At 49.6% G+C, this 19,300-nt stretch overlaps 1 protein-coding gene across 1 annotated transcript in view; it reads right to left on the bottom strand.

Annotated features, from left to right (window-relative positions):
- Positions 1–18,718, bottom strand: part of LOC123457252 (centrosomal protein CCDC61-like) — a gene marked incomplete at its 3' end in the record, with an annotated part of 33,610 nt that extends 14,892 nt beyond the window's left edge. Inside the window, exons 1-2 of the mRNA XM_045141218.1 lie at positions 18,582–18,718; positions 9,819–9,992 (exon numbers count right to left, since the gene is read on the bottom strand). The remainder of the gene's footprint in view (positions 1–9,818; positions 9,993–18,581) is intronic.
- Positions 18,719–19,300: the final 582 nt, after the last annotated feature.

The following is a 19,300-nucleotide window of genomic DNA, read 5'->3' as shown; positions in this document are numbered from 1 at the left end:
CTTGTCTTCTCTGAGCCTTTTCCTATTAGGAAAGAACAGCAAAAGCAGGGCCTGGTGGGGAAGGCCTATAATCCCAGCCCTGAGGCGGCTGAAGCAGAAAGTCGCAAGTTCAAGACCAGCTTGGGATCCTGACTCAAAATAAAGAGGGCTGGGGAAGGAGTTCTGTGGTCTAGCCTTGCCTAAAACCCACCAGTGAGGGGATAGGAATGTGGCTCACACATAGAGCTTGTCTAGAATGAGGGGCTGGGGGCGTGGCTCAGAGGTAGAGCACTTGTCTAGAATCCACAGTGAGGGGCTGGGGGCGTGGCTCAGAGGTAGAACACTTGTCTAGAGTCCACAGTGAGGGGCTGGGGGCGTGGCTCAGAGGTAGAGCACTTGTCTAGAACCCACAGTGAGGGGCTGGGGCGTGGCTCAGAGGTAGAGCACTTGTCTAGGATCCACAGTGAGGGGCTGGGGGCGTGGCTCAGAGGTAGAGCACTTGTCTGGAACCCACAGTGAGGGGCTGGGGGCGTGGCTCAGAGGTAGAGCACTTGTCTAGAACCCACAGTGAGGGGCTGGGGGCGTGGCTCAGAGGTAGAGCACTTGTCTGGAACCCACAGTGAGGGGCTGGGCGCCTGGCTCAGAGGTAGAGCATTTATCGAGCATGCACAAGGCCCAGGGTCAATCCCCAACACTGTAAATAAACAGAACTGAACTCCTGTCTCATTGTCCTTCTTACACCTTCAGTACCCTGGCTTGGCACAGCTCTGGGACTGCTTGCCAATCTAATGGACATGCCAGGAACAGTGTCCTAGGCACTGGGGAAACAGCCAAGGTCATTGCTGGTCACACTCCAGGTCTCAGCTCACCCTGGCTCCCAGGCAGGCTCAGGAGCCGTCTTGAGCACCATGTCCCTCTCTGTCTGCAAAGGCTTGCACACATGGGGCAGGCTGACAAAGAGCATCAAGCCGCTTCCTTGCAGCCTTCCCTGAGCCCACCTAACACTCCAGCGGGCAAGCCTGAGAAGCCGGGTAAGTATAACAAAGGCTCTAACAACATAACAACATAAAGCAGGTGACAGATCAGGCAGTGGGGTGAGGGCCCATCTGCAGAGCTGCCTCCCAAAGAGGCCCAAGGGGGGTTGAGAGGCAGGGGGCAGAGGAAAGGCTCACAAATCCAGATGGGGGACAGCACTGTGACAACAGCTGTGGCGGTGTACACGTGTCATGTCTAAAGCACAGCAGGAGACCAAGGGGGCTCGGGCAGTGAGGAAGGGAGCTGGGGACAGTGGGACGGGAGGGAGGAGGACCCGTGAGTGCGGTGGGGACTTCTGCGGAGTGGCACGGAGCCGAGTATCGAGACCCGACCTGGGGGTTGGGGAGACGGCTCAGTGTTTATGGCGCCTGCCTTCAAGGCCTAACAACCAGGGCTCAATTCCCCTGTACCTCCACACAGCCAGATGCACAAAGCGGCTCAGGCATCTAGAGCTGGTTTGCAGTGGCTGGAGGCCCCAGCATTCCCACAGTCATATTCATTCATGCTCTTTCTCTCTCCTTGCAAATAAATAAAAATATTTTAAGCCAGACGTGGTGATGCACGCCTTTAATCCCAGCACTCAGGAGGCAGAGGTATGGGGATCACCGAGAGTTCAAGGCCACCCTGAGACTATGTAGTAAATTCTAGGTCAGACTGGGCTAGAGTGAGACCCTACCTTAAAAAAAAAAAAAAAAAAAAAAAAAAAAAAAGACCTGACTTTGGGTTGGAGACATGGCTTAGTGGTTAAGGCACTTGCCTGGGAAGCCTAAGAATGCTTGTTCGAATCCCCATGTCCCACATATACCAGATGCAAAAGTGACGCAACAGGGCAATATTGCACATGCGCACAAGTGGGCACACGCGTCTGGAGTTCCTTCACAGTGGCTGAAAGGCCCTGGGGCGCCCATTCTCTCCCTCCCTCCCTCCCTCTCTCCCTTCCTCCTCCTCTCTCTCTCTCTCCTCCTTCCTCTTTCTACCACTCGCTCAACAATAAAATCAAAAGACCAGACTTTTACGTGTTCCTGTGTGTGCAAGTGCGTAAGCATACGTGTGCCCGTGTGTGTGTGTGTGGAGGTCAGAGGGCAACCTTAGGTGTCGTTCCTAAGGCTCATCTACCTTTTTGCAAAAAAAAAAAAAAAAAGAAAAAGAAAGAAAATGTATTGGACTGGAGAGAAGGCTTAGCAGTTAAGGAACTTGCCTGCAAAGCCAAAAGACCCAGGTTTGATTCCCCAGGACCCACATAAGCCAGATCCAAGATGCTGCATGCATCTGAAGTTCATTTGCCGTAGCTGGAGGCCCTGGCGTGCCCATTCTCTCCCTCTCAAATAAATATAATGTATTTGAAAGAGACAGAGGCAAGCAGACAGAGAGAAATGAGTACACCAGGGCCTCCAGTCACTGGAAATTGCAAACAAAATGCAGATGTGTGTGCCACATTGAGCATCTGGCTTATGTGGATATTGGGGAATTGAGCCTGGGTCCTTAAGCTTCACAGGCAAGTACCTTAACCTCTAAGCCATCATTCTAGCACCAACTTTTTTTTTTTCTTTGAGACAGGATCTCTCATTGGCCTAAAGCACTCCAATTAGATTAGACTGGCAGGCTAGCAAGCATCAGGGATCATATTTCTATCTCCCCAGCACAGGAATTAACAGTGCTCATGCCAGGGCTGGAGAGATGGCTTAGTGGTTAAGTGCTTGCCTGTGAAGCCTTAGGACCCCAGTTCGAGGCTTGATTCCCCAGTACCCACATAAGCCAGATGCACAAAGTGGCACATGCATCTAGAGTTCATTTACAGTGGCTGGAGGCCCTGACACACCCATTCTCTATCTGCCTCTTTCTCTGTCGCTCTCAAATAAATAAATATCAACAAAAATAATTTTACTTTAAAAAGTGCTCATGCCACCATACCAGGCTCATTCACCTAACTTCTGGAGATTAAGCTCATTTTTGTTTGCTTTGGTTTCTAAAAAAGTATTTATTGTTATTTGAGAGAGAGAAAGAACTAGGCAGACATAATGGGTGCACGTGGGCCTCCAGCTGCTGCAAATGAACTCCAGATGCATTCGCCACCTTGTGCAGCTGGCTTATGTGGGTCCTGGGGAATCGAACCTGGGTCCTTCGCCTTTGCAGGCAAGCGCCTTAACCACTAAGCCATCTCTCCAGCTCTCCACTTTTATTTTGACTTGACTATGCAGACCAAACACACAGACTGAGAACACAGTGAGGTCACTGTGGCTTAGATCAGAGTGGGAGGCAAGATGGACTCAATCCTAGATGTGTTTGGGGTTCTTTTTCTCCATTGGGTTTTAAAAAATATTTTCTTTTTATTTATTTGAGAAAGGTAAGGAGAGAAAGAATTGGCATGTCAAGGCCTTTAGCTGATGGAAACAAACTACAGTTGCATGTGCCACATTGTGCATCTGCTGACGTGGGTTCTGGAGAGTCGAACCTGGGTCCTTAGGCTTTGCAGGCAAGCGCCTTAACCGCTAAATCATCTCTCAAGCCCTTCTTTAATTTTTTTAGATGGTCTCGTCATTTAGCCCAAACTCACAATCTAGGCATACAGGCAAACCTGACCTTGGACAAGAAATGTGCTCCTAGCCTGACTACATACTTGGCTGAGAGAAAAGCCATGAACAACTCCATCCTGAGTACCTGAAGGGAAGGGACCTGCGCCAGCCGCTTTGGAGGCTGAGCAAGAATACTACAAGTTTGTTTGATTGTTTGTCTTTTGGGAAAGGGTCTCAGTTTGCTCCAGGCTGACCTAGAATTCACTATGGAGTCTCAAGGTGCCCTCAAACTCACAGCAATTCTCCTGCCTTCCAAGTGCTGGGATTGAAGGCATGTGCCACCATGCCCAGCTTGTTTGAAGACTAAGTCTACATGCCAACTGGGCGTCTGGGCAAACAGCCTGCCTTTGGGTTGGTGACACTGGAGTGTGGGGCAGAGGTGGATGCCAGGAAGAGACCCCTGGGAGTTGCCACTGGAGCAAGATGGTAAGGCTACTAGGACAGAGAGACAAAGAAGTCAGCTGGGTGTGGTGGGGCATGACTTCAATCCCAGCACTTGGGAGGCAGAGGTAGGAGGATTCTAGAAAGTTTGAGGCTGCCCTGAGACAACATAGTGAATTACAGGTCATCCTGGGCTAGAGCGAGACCCTAACTCAGGAAAAAAAAAAAGAAAAAAGAAAAATAAGAAAAAGAAAAAGAAAAAAGAAAGAGAAAATAAGTCATTCCACCCAAGATGAAACTCAGACACAAGAGGGTTAAATAATTGGCCCAAAGCCAGTGTGCCTTCAGTCTCAGGGTGGCCTGGAACTCATGGTGACCCTCCTACCTCTGTCTCCCAGACACGCAACCCACTCTTTTTTGTTTGTTTCTTATTGTTTTTTCAAAGTAGGTCTTCCTCTATCCCAGGCCGACCTGGACTTCACTATGTAGTCTCAGGGTGGCCTTGAACTCACAGCAATCCTCCTACCTCTGCCTCCCAAGTGCTGAGATTAAAGGTGCGCCCGGCTAGGACCCACTTTTTCTTTTTCTTTCGTCTTGTGCCTGTGTTGGTTTTGTTTTAAACAGGGGTTCCTTATGCAACCCATGATAATCTCACACTCATGTCTTCAAACTCTCCACTCTCCTGCTTCGGCCTGCCCAGCGACGGGATTACAGGTGGACACCACCACTAAGGTTGCATTTGTTAGGAAGTTGAAAGGTTTAGGCAGGGACTGGTGACAGAGCTCACGCCCGGCGTGCACAGGGCTCTGGGTTCGATCCCCAGCACAGCAGAGCCGGGAGGGGGAGGGGAAAGGGAGTTCCTGTAGACTTGCGATGGGCACGCACACAGTAGGGCACTGCCTTCACATACCACAGGCACATCCTCAGCCCAGGAAGGCTTGCTTCTGCACACACCGTCCCTCCAAATCAAGTTCTCAACACACGGGGGGCAGGGGGAACCGCCCCCACCCCAAGTCTTTCCATTCTGCATGACAATCTCCCACTAAGCGCCAGTTCTGCAAGGATCCCCTCTTCCATCAAGTGCCCCCGACAGGACTTGTTTACCTCGCACCTCGGCCCTCGCGTGCTAAAGGGGCACCCCTCTCCCGACTCCCACGCCACGGGGTCACCGGCCACCTTAGCCCTCGCTCCCCTGGGAAAAGCCCAGCTCGCCCCGGGCACCCGGCAATCCCACCGTCGCCGCAGCCACTCACCTTCTTCACCAGGCTTCCTCAGCTCGCGAGCGGTTCAACTGCTGAAGCTCCAGACCCGCCCCAGATCCGGCCTTCTCACTCCTCATGGCCCGAGTTTACGCGCGGCCATATTCTCATTCGTCAAAACACACGCCCATCACCTTGTCCCGCCCCCTTGGGAGAGAGCCCGCCTCATCAAGCTTTCCATTGGTTATTTTGGGGCGGCGAGATGGCGATTTCCAGCCACTATTGGTTACACATGCTGCCAATCATACAAAAGTAATTCTCTGGGAGCGCGGTGGAGGGAGGATCCCGGAAGTAGCCTCTTGACTCCGCCCGTTACGCCCCCTGCGGCCAGGCAGGCCCCGCCCACAGAGAAGGGAGGGGCTGGAGGGCAGACTCGGTCGTGCGCACCTGAAGGCTTTGCGGCGGGAATGTTGTCAATGGTCCACACCAGGGTGAGATTTCTTAAAGCTCAGCGGTTGTCAGCCAGCCCTAAGCGGCGCTTTCCAGGACTTTGGTTTGGGGTTTTGAGTCAGGTGCTCCTGGCTGGCTTTGAACTCACTGTGGAGGCAGTACATTGACCTTGAACTCATCCTGCTCGGAATACAGGCATGTGCCACCATTCCCGGTTTCCTCCTCCTCCTCCTCCTCCTCCTTTTCCTCCTCCTCCTTCCTCCTCCCTCCCCCTCCCCCTCCTCCTCCTTCTTTTTGCAAGCAGAAAAATAGAGAGAGAATGGGTGCACCCAGGTCTGGAGAAGCCTCAAAGGAACTACAAATGAGTGATTTGCATGAGGCTTTACTTGAAGCCCCAGCTGTATGTTTTGAAAGTATTTCCAGAGTACGTGATAGGGAGACAGGAGGATCAAGAGTTCAAGTTCTACCTAAAGGTGGCATACACCTTTAATCCTAGCACTTGGGAGGCCAAGGTAGGAGGATCGCTAATATGGTTGAACTAGTATGCTCTGGGTTGAGTGAGAGACCTTGTCTCAAAAAAAAAAAAAAAAAAAAAAAAAAAGGTAGAAATCATTGGGAAGATGGTTCAGTGGTTAAAGACACTTGCTTGCAAAGCCTGTTGGCCCAGAGTTCAATTCCCCCAGTACTCACGAAAAGCTAGATGCACAAAGTGGCATATATGTCTGGAGTTTGCTTGTGGTGGCAGGAAGCCCTGGAACCAGTCTCATATTCTGTCTGTCTGTCTGTCTGTTTCTCTCTCTCTCTCCTTCACAAATATATAAAAATGAAAAATCAACTTGCATTGTGCTTGAGTAATGAGAAGGAGTCACTGGGATATGGTTACATCAGAAAATAAAATAAGCTCAAGTGTGGTGGTGCACGTCTTTAATCCCAGCACTCGGGCGGCAGAGGTAGGAGGATCATCAGGAGTTCGAGGCCACCTGACACTACATAGTAAATTCCAGTGAGGAGACCATACCTTGAAAAACCGAAACCAAAAAAAGAAAAAAAACAAACCCAAGAAAACAAAAGAAAGAAAATAAGGTGGAGCATGACTAAAGAAAACTTTCCCTAACAGACTTCTGGCCTCCACATGCATGTGCACACACGTTCACACACGTACACACACACGCACACACATGCACATACAAAGCTCAACTTTGCTACTCTTTTGCTTGTGACTTAGCCTTCTTGTGCCTTAGTTTCCCCATCCGTAACTGTTTATAAAGTCACACTCTGTAGAAAGAGGCCCAGAGGGCTGGAGGACACTGGGCATGGTGGCACACACCTTCAATCTCAGCACCCAGGAGGCAGATATAGGAGGATCGCTGTGAGGTTGAGGCCACCTTGAGACTCCATAGTGAGTTTCAGGTCAGCTTGAGCTAGAGTGAGATCCTACCTCAGAAAACCAAAAAGAAAAAAAAAAAAAAAAAAGAGGGCTGGAGAGCTTGGTCAGCGGTTAAGCTGCTTGCCTGCAAAGCCAAAGGACCCAGGTTCAATTCCCCAGGACCCACGTAACCCAGATGCACAAGGTGGTGCAGGCATCTGGAGTTTATTTGCGGTGGCTGGAGGCCCTGGTGTGCCCATTCTCCCCCCCCCCCCTCTCTCTCTCTCTGTCTCCCTCTTTCTCTGTCAAATAAATAAGTAGATTAAAAGAAAAGAAAAAGAAAAAGAAAGAGGCACAAAAAGCTCCTTTCTCTGCAAGCCCGGGCAGGAAGCAGGCGTGCGCACACTGCACACGTGATGGTGCACTCTCATGCTCGTGAAACAGGGTTTCCAGGAGTCACGACACGGATCAGCCGAGTGTCCATCAGCCAATGAAATGATACACAAAATTCATGTTACAAACTCTTCCACTATTGGGAGGTTTTTAACTTTTTTAAATATTTATTTGCAAGTAGAGAAAGAGTGGGGGCCTGGCGAAGAGAGACAGAGAGAATGGGCGTGCCAGGGCCTCCAGCCACTGCAAATGAACTCCAGAAGCATGTGTCACTTTGTGCCTCTGGCTTACATGGGTCCTGGAGAATTGAACCTGGGTCCTTAGGCTTTGCAGTCAAGTGCCTTAACCACTGAGCCAACCCTCCAGCCCTCAGGAATTTTTAAATGAATGAGCCAGGCATAGAGAGATAGCTTAGTAGGTAATGTCCTTGGCTTGCAAGCATGAGAACCTGGGCTTGATCTCCAGTACACAAATAAAAATGCTGGCTGCAATGGCATGCACCTGTAATCCCAGCACTGGGGGGTGGTGGTAGGAGGATCCCTCGCTGGCCAGCCAGTCTAGCCTGATTTGGGGGTTCCAAGTGAAGGAGAGAGCCAGAGGCCTTATCTCAAAATGGTGGATGGAGCTGGAGAGATGACTCGGTGGTTAAGGCGCTTGCCTGAAAAGCCTGATGACCTAAATTCTATTCACCAGAGCCCACATAGAGCCAGACGCACAAAGTGGCACATGTATCTGGAGTTTGTTTGCAGCACCTAGAGGCCCTCTGTAGCCAGGCGTGGTGGTACACACCTTTAATTCCAGAATCAGGGAGGCAGAGGGAGGAGGATCAGTGTGGGTATGAGGCCACCCTGAGGCTCCATAATGAAAAAAAAAAACACAAATGTTGTACCTGGAGATAATACCCAAGGCTGTCCTCTGGCCTCCGTACATACATGTGCACCCACCTACCCACCCACACACACACACAATGCACATGCAAAAAGGAAGGAAAGGAAAAAGGGAGAAAAGAAAGAAGAAAGAGAGAAAAGTAAAGAAAGAACCTAGCTGAGCATGGTGCTGCACACCTTTAATCCCAGCACTCAGGAGGCAGGGGTAGGCGGGTTGCCATGAGTTCGAGGCCACCCTGGGACTACATAGCGAATTCTAGGTCAGTCTGGGCTAGAGTGAGACCTTACCTCGAAAAACGAAAAATTAAAAGAAGAATCTGAGGATGGAGAAATGGTTTAGCAGTTAAAAGCACTTGCTTGCAAAGCCTAAAGGCCTGGGTTCAATCCCCCAGGACCCCAGTAAAGCCAGCTGCACATAGTGGCACGTATGTTTGAAGTTTGTTTGCAAGGGCGCTGGGCCCTGACATGCCCATTCTCTTTCTCTCCTCTCTGTCTCTCTCGCTCTCACGCTCTCTGTGCTGGCAAATAAATAAAACAATGAAAGAGCCATGTGTGGTGACACATGCCTATGATTGCAACACTTGGAGGTGGAAGGAGAAAGATCAGCAGTTCAAGGTCATCACCTCTGGCTATATAACCAGTCTAAGACCAACCTGGGATGCATGAGAACCTGTCTCAAAAAAAATAAAAATAAAATAAAAAATAAGCCAGGTGTGGTGGCACATACCTTTAATCCCAGCACTCAGGAGGCAGAGGTAGGAGGATCACCATGAGTTCAAGGCCACCCTGAGACTACATAGAGAATTCCAGGTCAGCCTGACCTAAAGTGAGACCCTACCTCGAAAAAAAACAAAACAAACCAAAAAAAAAAAAACAAAAAACAAAACAAAAAAAAAAACCCTGTAGCCTGCTATTTCTAACAACAACAAAAAGTGCCTCTGGCACCAAAATTAATCAGCCAATAGCGATTTCAGGGGAAAACACTTGCAGTAGAGCATGTATCCAAGCTCTGCAGATTCTGGAAAGAAAACACAACAGGTGGCACACACCTAGTCAGGGGAACATGTGCCACTCACAGGAGGAGTTTGCACACAGCATAGCACAACAGCCACAAGGGGCCAACACGCTGGACCCACCTACCAACCTGGGCAGAGCAGCTCATAAAAGCACGTGAGGGCTGAGCAATGGCTCAGTGGTTAAAGGCACTTGCTTGCAAAGCCTAACAGCCTAGGTCCGGTTCCCCAATACCACGTAAGTCAGATGCACAGAGCTGTAAACGTGTCTGGAACTCGCTGCAGTAGCCAGAGGCCCCAGCGTGCCATCCTCCCTCCTTCTCCCTCAAGTAAGTATTTTCAAAGCACGTGGGAAAAGCTCAGAATTTCTAATTTGAGTGCTTTAGAACGCTACAACTATGTAGAACAGGCTAGCTCAAACATGCAACAATCCTCTGCCTCCCAAGGTCTGGGATTACAGGCATCAGCTCCCATTCTGACTTTCATCAGCGCCTGACTTTCGTGAATCACCCCAGCAGGATCAGCAGTCTGCGGACACTCACTGCGTCAAACTGAGTGAAGAATGACTCGGGCTTCTTCTCTATGTCCCCAGTGTCCACCTTCACATCCACCATGGGGTTGAGATTCTGCGCTCGCTCCAAGGAGGCTTCAGCTCTATTTCGGCCAACAGACCCAGTACGAATCAGGAACTGAGCTCCAGCACCTTCTGGAGATACCTAGGAAGAAGTTTTCAAATAAATTTTGAGGTTTTCTAGAAAGTGCATCTCAAAGACAACTTATTTGAAAAGATGCTAAAACAGATATCAAATTGTATTACTGTTCCCATGCAACTGGCCTACAGCAGACTCCCTGCCTCATTCCTAATGAAGCTATTAATTTACATTATATATATAGACACATACACTTTTAGTTTGTTTGTTTTTTCAGGGTAGGGTCTCACTCTAGCCCCAGCTAACCTGGAATTCACTATGTAGTCTCAGGTGTCCTCGAACTCACTGGGATCCTCCGCTTCCCAGTGCTGGGATTGAAGGCGTGCACGCAGGGCTCCATTCTGAGGCTTTAACACAGGATTTTTAATGCTTCTGAACTGGCCACTGATGGTTAGGGAGCGCCCCCTTGTGTTTTCCAGGGGGAATTACTCCAAACACAGAAGTCCATGCTTTCTTTTTCCTGTTTAATTTGCTTAGATTTTTAAAAAATATTTGAGGAAGCACAACAGGGCATCTAGCCACTGCAGACAAAGTCCAGACACATGCACCACCTTGTGCCTCTGGCTTACGTGGGTACTAGGGAATCAAACCTGGATCCTTAATCTTCCCAAGCAAGCTCCGTAACTACTAAACCCATCTCTCCAGACCAATTTGCTTAGTTATTAACAAAACAAAGAACTGACTAAATATACACAATGTGTCAAGCCATAAACATTCAGGGCAAATCAGGAGTAGCCTAAAAGATGCAGTACTACAGCCGGGCGCGGCGGCACGCACTCCCAGCACTTGGGACGCAGAGGTAGGAGAATCACCATGAGTTCCAGGCCACCCTAAGTCTACATACTGAATTTCAGGTCAGCCTGCGCTCTAGTGAGACCCTACCTCAAAAAAAAAAAAAAAATGCAGTTCTGGCTGGAGAGATGGCTGAGAGGCTAAGAGCACTTCCTGTGCAAGCATAAGGGCCTTACTAGGCGTAAGGTCTTCCATGTTTACCCGTAACCCCAATCCCACAGGGGAGCAAAGATCTAAGAAGCACCAGAGCTCATGAAAAAGCAATAGCAAGCTCTAAAGTCAGTAAAAAAAAAAAAAAATTCCACTCAAGCTCAAATTAAAATGGGCTGAGCTGACAGGTGTGGTGGTGCACACTTTTAATCCCAGCACTCTGGAGGCAGAGATAGGCAGATCGCGGTGAGTTCGAGGCCACCCTGAGACTACATAGTGAATTCCTGATCAGCCTGGGCTAGAGGGAGACCCTTCCTGGAAAAACCAAAAAAAAAAAAAAAAAAAGGCCAGACCAACAACAGAGCGAGACCCCTGGTGCTCAGCTCCAGCTGCCGCCTGGGCACGTGGGTGCTGTGTGGGCATATCCAGTGCAAGCACCACACACAAGGAGTGGGAAGAGGGACAGTGGGAGGGGTGAATACGATAATACATTATAGACATGCATGAAAACGCCATAAAGAACGGCATGTGGTGTGCACGCCTTTAATCCCAGTACTAGGAAGGCAGAGGTAGGGTTCCCAAGTTCGAGGCTAGCCTGGAAGTAGAGGGGGTCCAGGGCTGGACAGATGGCTCAGCACTTAAAGCACTTGCCTGCAAAGCCTGAAGACCCAGGTTCGGTTCCCCAGTACCCACGTAAAGCCAAATGCACAGTGGCGCGTGCATCTGGAGTCATTTGCAGCAGCTAGAGACTCCAGTGCTCTCGTCGTCAGTCTAGTTTCTTTCTTTGCTTTCACAAGGTAGGGTCTTATTCTAGTCATCTATTCAATTCACCACATCCCCTGGGATATGTCATCAGCCTGTTGTGATTGATAGCTCCCGTATTTGCCATCGGTTTATAAGCCACCCACCAGCCACCTAGTTAGCCAAGCCAGAAACCTGCTCTTCCCATCCCTGATTTATTCCGAGCGAAGCCCTGCAGTGAGCTGGCTGAGGGCATGGGCTCTGAAGACTCTACATTCTCCCAACTAAGTACAAGGCCAGTGATGTCACTTTCTTTCCTTCAAATTGCTTTTCTGTAAACAGAGATGGTGGCCAGACCCAAGCCCAGCTAGCCGCCTTCTTTTTATTTACTCCCCCCACCGGCCCCGGCCCAGCAAAGCAAGACAGTCCAGGCGGATCCTGGAGCTCACTCTTTAGCCCAGGCTGGCTTCAAACGAATGGCAATCCTCCTACCTCAGCTCAGCACCCGGGTGCTGGGATTAAAGGTGTGTACCATCACACTTGGCCTCAGCCCTCTTCTGATGCGGCATCAGATCACCTACCTCGCAGTATGTGTGAGGCCCCTATTCTCGGATTCTCAGAACCAGAGGTGATGGCTGGAGGGCAGGGGAGGGGCGGTTCATTTGTCCACACCAAGGGCCACTAAAGTTAGGAAGTGTCCCAGACCAGTGTTCTTATACTAGCCTTCCTGCAGATGACCTGCTCCTGCCTCTAGAGGGCAGTATACTCAGCAAATACAGGGTTTTTCCCCCTAGGTTTTATTTTCCTTTTTAAAATGCTTCTGTGGGGACTGGGGAGAGACCGCTCAACAGTCAAAGTACCCACATTAAGCCAGACATGTGTCTAGAGTTCACTGGCAGGGGTAAGAGGCCCTGGTATGCCTAATTCTCCAAATTTTGATTCTCGTGCACTCACACATAGAAATAAAAAATTGTTGCCAGGCACATGCCTTTAATCCCAACATTTAGGAAGCAGAGGTAGGAGGATCACCATGAGTTTAAGGCCACCCTGAGACTACATAGTGAATTCAAGGTCAGCCTGAACTAGAGGGAGACCCTACCTTGAAACCCCTCACCAAAAAAAAAGATGGCTATAACATTAAGTCTGCCAACTTGTGGTTCTCTTTGTATTGCAGTAGAAAATATTTTTAGATTCTTTCCCCTCCCCTCCCCTCCCCTCCCCTCCCCTCCTCTTCTCTTCTCTTATCTTCTCTTTGGAGATAGTCTAAAAGTGGCCCTGAACTCATGGCAATCCTCCTACCTCTACCTCCTGAGTGTACCACCATGCCAGGCTCTTTTAGCTTTTTTTTTTTTTAATGTACTTATTTGCAAGGGGAGACAGAGCAAGAGAGAGACAGAATGGATATGCCAGGGCCTCTAGCCATTGCAAACAAACTCCAGATGCATGTGCCATTTTGTGCATCTGGCTTTATATGGGTACTAGGGAATTAAACACAGATGATTAGGTTTGTAGGCAGGCAACTTAACAAACCAAGGTCGTTAGGCTTTGTAGGCAAGCACCTTAACCACTGAGCCATGCCTACAGCCCACTTTTGAGCTTTTTTTTTTTTTTTTTAAATCAAGGTACGGTATCGCTCTAGCCCAGGCTGTACTAGAATTCACTATGTAGTCTCAAGGTGACATTGAACTCATGGTGATGCACCACCACACCAAGCTCTGTAAAAATAAATGTGTGTGTGTGCATGGTTTTGTTTTGTTGTGGCTTTTTTTTTTTTTTTTTTTTTGAGATAGTGTCTCACACTAGCCCAGGCTAACCTGGAATTCACTATGTAGTCTCAGGGTGGCCTCAAACTCATGGGGATCCTCCCACCTCTGCCTCCCAAGTGCCAGAATTAAAGGAGTGTACCACCACACCCGGCTTAAAAAATACTTTATCCATTTATTTGAGAGTAAGTATGAGTGCACCAGGGCTTCCTGCCACTGTGAACAAACTCCAGGTGCATGCATTACTTTCTGCATCTGGCTCTATGTGGATGCTGGGGAACTGAACCTGGGCCAGCAGGCTTTGCAAAAAAATCCCTTTAACTGCTAAGCCATCATCCCAGCCCTCTTTCCTTTCTTTTCTTTTTCTTAAAAAACAAACAAAAAATTAATAATAAATATAAAATAAGAGCTGGGCGTGGTGGCGCATGCCTTTAATCCAGCACTAAGGAGGCAGAGGTAGGAAGATCGTCATGAGTTCGAGGCCACCCTGAGATTACATAGTAAATTCCAGGTCAGTATGAGCTAGAGTGAAACCTTACCTCAAAAAATCAAAAAAATAAAAAACAATCTCATATAAATTCAAGTTCTGCTAGTCAGTATATTTGCTCCTGATTTATGTAACAAGTCAATTCCATCTAAGTACCAGTATTTGGGAGAATGTAAGGAACTCTTCCAAATATGGCTCTAATAGTTATGAGCACTTAGATGCAATTAAGACTAAGAGTCTTATTTTCAGGCAGGGTTTCAAGTAGCGCAGACTGGCCTGGAGCTGCTCTGTAGTGGAGCATGATGTGAAGTTCTGATCCTCCTGCCTGTACCTCTGAAGCGCTGGGATTACAAGCGTGAACCAGCACTCCTGGTTTATGAGGTGCTGGGGCTCAAACCTAGGGCACTGGACATTCTAGACAGGCGCTCTACCAACTGAGCGACCGCCCCAGTTCAGCAAGTGTAAAGCTGACATTTTTTTTTAAATTTTTTGATGTTTATTTATTTATTTGAAAGTGACAGACAAAGAGGCAGACAGAGACAGAGAGAATGGGCACGCCAGGGCCTCCAGCCACTGCAAACGAACTCCAGACGCATGTGCCCCCTTGTGCATCTGGCTAACGTGGGTCCTGGGGAGTTGAGCCTCGAACCGGGGTCCTTAGGCTTCACAGGCAAGCGCTTAACCGCTAAGCCATCTCTCCAGCCCTAAAGCTGACATTTAAGGGCTAGAAAGAGGGCTTAGTGGTTAAAGCTCTTGCCTGTGAAGCCTAAGGACCCAGGTTCAATTCCCCAGTCCCCAGGTAAGCCTAGAGGCCCTAGCATGTTCTCTGCTCTCTCACTCTCAAATAAATAAAAAGTCACTCAGAACTGATTCTATACTACTTTACTTATTTGAGAGATAAAAAAAAGCAGATGCGGGGCTGGAGAGATGGCTTAGTGGTTAAGCGCTTGCTTGTGAAGACAAAGGACTCTGGTTTGAGGCTCAATTCCCCAGGACCCACATAAGCCAGATGCCCAAGGTGGTGCATGCATCTAGAGTTCATGTGCAGTGGCTGGAGGCCTTGGCGTGCCCATTCTCTCCCTCCCACCCTCTCTCTCTCAAATAATAAAAATAAAATTAAAAAAGAAAAGCAGATAGGCTTTGCAGGCAAGCCCTGTAACTGCTGAGCCACCTCTGCAGCCCTTTATTCCAGTTTACCACCTTTACTTCTTGCTGTTACAAGACTAGTCACTGCCAAGCTTGCCTTCACTTTCCCGCCTCCAGATGTGAAAGTCACAGCAGTACGCCCCTGGCCTGCACCTCCTCTTCCTCCCTAGCCTAGTCGAGCATTACCAGGCTCCAAAACCCAACCGGAATACTTTTCTGCAAGCCGTCTGTGGTGGGTAATATTCACTGCAACTTGATTATTTACAATCACCAGGGAACCACACCACTGGGGGTCTCTATGAGGATGTTTACAGAAAGATTTAACTGAAGAGGGAAAATTCACCTTGGTGGACAGTATGACAAATGGGGTAGGGTCATGGACTGAATAAAAATGAGGAAGAGCCGGGCGTGGTGGTGCACGCCTTGAATCCCAGCCTCGGGAGGCAGAGGTAGGAGGACCACAGTGAGTTCAAGGCCAGCCTGAGACTACATAACAAATTCCAGGTCAGCCTGGGTTGGAGAGAGACCCTAAATCAAAAAAGAAAAAGGAAAAAAAAGCATACGTAGCTGCCAACTTACTGCTTCTCCCTGTTGTGGAAGTGTCTGTTACAGAAATAGCAGTGAGCCTGAAGCTGTTCACTTAGTGTCACACGTGGTTTCTTCAACTTACTTGGTGCATGACTTTGGCAGAGTTTGTTCCCATCAATAAAATGGGCTAGGGATGAGTATTCAGATTTCCCCTGTTGCTCAGAAGATACGGTTTTGGCCAGCTGTGGTAGCACACACCTTTGATCCAAACACTTGGGAGGCTGAGGTAGGAGGATCAAGGTGAGTTCACTGAGCTCGAGGCCACCCTGAGACTACACAGTGGATTCCAGGCCAGCCTGGGCTACAGGGAGACCCTACCTTGAAAAACAAACAAAATAAAAACTCAGCACACTTGCAATCATAGCTCTCAACTCATTTGGCTCCAGCCACCTCCTTTCTTTTTTATTTTTTTCTATTTATTTGAGACAAAAAGAAATTAGGAACAGACACGCCAGGGCCTCCAGCCACAGCAAACCAACTCCAGACGCATGTGACACCTTGTGCATCTGGCTCATGTGAGTACCGGGGAATTGAACCTGGGTCCTTTGGCTTTCAGGCAAGCACCTTAACTGTTAAGCCATCTCCCTAGCCCATCTACCCACCTTCTTTCTTTTCTTTTGGTTTTTCGAGGTAATGTTTCACTCTAGCCCAGGCTGACCTGGAATTCACTATGTAGTCTCAGGGTGGCCTCTAACTCACAGCAATCCTCCTACCTCTGCCTCTGGAATGCTGGGATTAAAGGCGTGTGCCACCACGCCTGGCTGCCATCTTTTTTTTTTTTTTTTTTAATTTATTTATTTATTTATTTGAGAGCGACAGACACAGAGAGAAAGACAGATAGAGGGAGAGAGAGAGAATGGGCGCGCCAGGGCTTCCAGCCTCTGCAAACGAACTCCAGACGCGTGCGCCCCCTTGTGCATCTGGCTAACGTGGGACCTGGGGAACCGAGCCTCGAACCGGGGTCCTTAGGCTTCACAGGCAAGCGCTTAACCGCTATGCCATCTCTCCAGCCCCCTCATCTTTTTTCTTTAACTTGCTAGGCACAATGGGGCAAGGTGGTTTTGGAATTTAACATTCTCTATGCTAGAAATATTCTTCCAGAGGTGGCGGAAAGAATGTAAGAGCCAAAGGAAGGGTAGGACTCCTTACAATGTACTCCCTCCACATATAAAATGGCCTGGATATCCATGCCCGACACTACCTACACAAGACCTTCATAATAGGAGGAAAAGATCATGACATCAAAATAAAACAGAGACTAATTGAGAGGGGGAGGGAATATGATGGAGAACAGATTTTAAAAGGGGAAAGTGGGGATAGGGAGGGCATTACCATGGGATATTGTTTACAGTCATGGAGCTTAATAAAAAATTTTTTTGAAAAGAAAATAGAAATATTCTTCCCGGGAATTCACTAAGTAATCTCAGGGTGGCCTTGAACTCAAGGCAATTCTCCTACCTCTGCCTCTCAAGTGTTAGGACTAAAGGCCATGTGCTACCAAGACCGGCTTTATTTTATTTTAGTTTTTTATTTTTATTTATTTATTTTTTAACCCTTTTCTTGTTTTTTTTTTCTTTTTTAAAATATTTTTTATTTGACAGAGAAAGAGGGAGGAAGGAAGCGAGAGAAAGAATAGATGCACCACTGCAAATAACTCCAGGTGGGTGTGCCCCCTTGTGCATCTGGTTAACATGGGTCCTGGGGAATCGAACCTGGATCCTTTGACTTTGCAGGCAAACGCCTTAACCACTAAACCATCCCTCTAGCCCTTTAGTTATTTTTGAGAGAGAGAAAGAAGCTAACTCCCTGTGCCACCTTGTGCATCTGGCTTACATGGATCCTGGAGAATTGAACCTGGGTCCTTTGGCTTTTCAGGAAAGCACCTTAACCTTGACCATCTCTCAGCAGCCCTTTATTTTTACGTTTAATTTACCTACTTGAGAAAGAAACAGAGATGAGAGGGAGGAAACAGGCACACCGGGGCCTCTAGCTGCTATAAATGAACTGCAGATGCATTGTCCACCTTGTGCATCTGGCTTATGTCGGTACTGGGGAAATCGAACCTGGGTCCTTAGACTGCAGGCAAGCACCTGAACCACTAAGCCATCTCATATATATGAAGAATTATATGTGTGTGTGTGTGTGTGTGTGTGTGTGTGTGTGCGTGTGTGTGTATACTCTCCCCCCTCACACCCCCAGAGGTAGGGTTTCTCTCTACCTCAAGCTGACCTGGAATTCACTGTGTAGTTTCAGGGTGCCCTCGAACTCCCGGCGATCCTCTTACCTCTGCCTCCCGAGTGCAACAAAATATTCTCTTAATAAATGCTCAAGGATCACCTGTGGCAAGAGCTCAGTGACTGACTCTTCATCTCTCCTCCACCGGTCCCGCTCTGGCCACCCTCGCACCTGGACCCCAGGAACCTCTTGTCTCCCCCGGCCGAGCCTCGGCAGACGTCCCTTGACGTGGGGAGGGGGCTTTGCTTCTCACCGCCCCCCACCGAGGCCCAGTTCCCTTCGGGCCGCCCACGACTGCACGCTCCCGCCCGTAGTGTTAGCCAAGTCGCTCGGGACCTCGGAATGAATGAACTAGGTGGCCCGGTCACCGTGCGCAGGGCATCTCCGGGCCCCCTCGATGACCTAAAGGCGTCACTCGCCAGGACGGCCTCCCGCCGCCCCTTCCTGGCGCGCCATGCGAGTTCGAATCCACCTGCCCGCTCGGGACTCGCCCACGCCCCCCTCGGAGGCCGGCGCGCCACGAGCTCCGGAGGTCCCCAGCTCCACCGACGTCCTTAAGACCCACACCCCCGGCCGTCTGCCGAGCGCTACGAGACCCAGGCCCCCGAATCCGTCCGCTCCGCCCGCCCAGGACCCCCTCAGCCCCCAGCCGCGCCGCGCCCGCCTGGCGGCCCCGGGCCCCCCGCCGCTCACCGCTTCTGAGCCTCCAGGCCCCACAGGCGGATCTGCCGGTCATACTGCGCCGCCTCCTCCTCACTGATGCCGCCGCCGGCCTCCTCCTTCTCCACCGTGGCGCCGGGCGAGCCGCAGAGCCGCTCCGACGCGCTCCCACGCGCCCGCGCAAACCGCCAAGTCCACCCCGCCGCGGGCCGGCCGCCTCTGCGCACGCGCGGGGAGGGGCGGCGTCTGCGCACGCGCGGGAGGGCGGTGCCTGCGCAGGGACGCTGGCGCGCGCAGCCTGGACGCCAGCCGATGGCGCGCTTAGGGGAGGGTGCAAGCGGGCCTCCCATCCCGGTAGGGGCGTTGCAATCCGTCCTTGCAATAAAAGAAAAAAAAGGGATAGCTTAGAGGTTAAGACGCTTACCCGCAAAGCTAGAAGACCGAGGTTCAATTCCCCAGGACCTACAGAAGCCCAAGCTCAAGGTGGCGCATGCATGTGGAGCTCATGGCCCTGGGCCTTGCATTCTCCCTGTCTTCCTCTGTCTCAAATAAATAAGTACCTTTAAAAAAAAGAACTGGCGAGGTTTTTGACCCCAGGGAGATATCTACCTAGTCGATTTGTTTAATCTTACTTATTTCTGTAGTTATCTTCTGTTTTTCACTCTAGCCTAGGCTGACCTGGAATTCATGCTAGCCTTGAACTCACAGCGATCATCTTACCTCTGCCTCCCTAGTGCTGGGATTAAAGGCCT

Source organism: Jaculus jaculus, unplaced genomic scaffold, assembly GCF_020740685.1.
Source record: "Jaculus jaculus isolate mJacJac1 unplaced genomic scaffold, mJacJac1.mat.Y.cur mat_scaffold_158_1_51934_arrow_ctg1, whole genome shotgun sequence".
Taxonomy (NCBI): Eukaryota; Metazoa; Chordata; class Mammalia; order Rodentia; family Dipodidae; genus Jaculus; species Jaculus jaculus.
Note: the sequence above shows the minus strand (reverse complement) of the source record. Positions and strands in the feature narration are given on the sequence as shown.